This window comes from Alosa alosa, chromosome 7 (genome assembly GCF_017589495.1).
Source record: "Alosa alosa isolate M-15738 ecotype Scorff River chromosome 7, AALO_Geno_1.1, whole genome shotgun sequence".
Lineage (NCBI taxonomy): Eukaryota > Metazoa > Chordata > Actinopteri > Clupeiformes > Clupeidae > Alosa > Alosa alosa.
Window position 1 is genome coordinate 28,295,082 of NC_063195.1, and position 1,381 is coordinate 28,296,462.

Sequence of the window (1,381 nt, forward strand, 5' to 3'; positions counted from 1 at the left end):
TTTTGTTATATTTGTTTTTTTTATTATTTTATTTTCACACATAGAATCACACAATCTGACTCTTGTCTAAATACAGTTGTTGGACACATTTGTATAGCAATATGATACGTTTTCATAAGTATCCCAAAATACAAGACTTATAGCCCAAGTCAAAGGGAAAGACTGGGTCGGATAGTCAACACGATGTGCACCATACAGATTTAGACATGTTTGTACAGAACTACTGTAATGCCCCAATTTTTTTAGATTTTTTTCCAAGCACTGAGATTGGTACAGCCTCACGTATGCAGTCATCTCCTGAAGGATTGGCTTAACCCATGCGTCTCGACACAAGATAATTAATTCAATGAATCCTCATTTTATTTTCACAAATTGTAATTTAGTGACACCTCCTGGTGAGTCTTTGTCTCATTCCACTGTAGTTTCAAATTGTCTACTAACACAGAGCTCTGCTCTTTATTTAGGCCTTAATGACCTATGTTAGAAACATTCATCTTGAAAACATGCAGTAGGCTATTACATTGCCTGTCTCAAAGTCCTTAACTACTTTTTTGCTCATTATGATCAAATGCTCAATCATTTTGGAGTTGACTTCATATACATAAAATTCAAGAATCTGTATAAACAGCATATATGTATATTTATGTGCACACACTGTTGAGTTACACAGACACGCTTAACGACAAAGAACTGAGAAAGTTTGCTTTCAGGTTATTATGGGATTGTAGCTGAGGCAAATCAGTGACATTGCTCATCTAAAACACACATCTGACTTTGAGATCATTTGCTGCACAACCGAAGGAAAACAAAACTAATTTTAAAAAATATGTATTCATTTGAAATGTATTAGGATGTTGGAGGCAGTTATGTGTGTTTTAATGTACATATTTACAGAATTGTAATTTTTGTGTCCTTCAAAAATACGTCGCTAATTGTAAGAATCCAGTATTAGCATTTGAGCTTTTTCTCCCACAAGCACCAGTTTGTTGGGTTTGGGTTGTGTTGTGTTGGGGTGGTGGTGGTGATTTGACACAGGACTCCCAACTGTATGAGAGTCCCGTGGTTAAAGGCCTGGCCAAGGGTGGGTGTGTGGTGGTATAAGGATTGGCAGTCAGCATTCAAGGCCCATGGTGGTGAGAAGCAATTGGCAGTCAGGTCATCCCAACTCTCACACACAAACACACATACTGTACACACACACACACATACACACACACAACAGAGCCAAGAATAATAATAACATACTACCTAATGATGTTTGGCCACCACTAACATTGAGCTGACATTCAGTTGTAAAATGGGAAAAACATTTCATTCATGTGCATGATGATGGAACCGTAGAAATCAGACACCTTTTCTTTGATGTGACACTATGTATAGC

The 1,381-nt window shown here is 37.3% G+C and overlaps 1 protein-coding gene across 1 annotated transcript in view; it reads right to left on the minus strand.

Annotated features, from left to right (window-relative positions):
• The window catches only part of LOC125297044 (synaptogyrin-1-like), a 20,040-nt gene continuing 18,659 nt past the window's right edge, over positions 1–1,381 (minus strand). Inside the window, exon 4 of the mRNA XM_048247189.1 lies at positions 1–1,381. This exon is cut by the window's right edge and continues 1,068 nt beyond it. The gene's annotated coding sequence lies outside the window, so the exon portion shown is untranslated.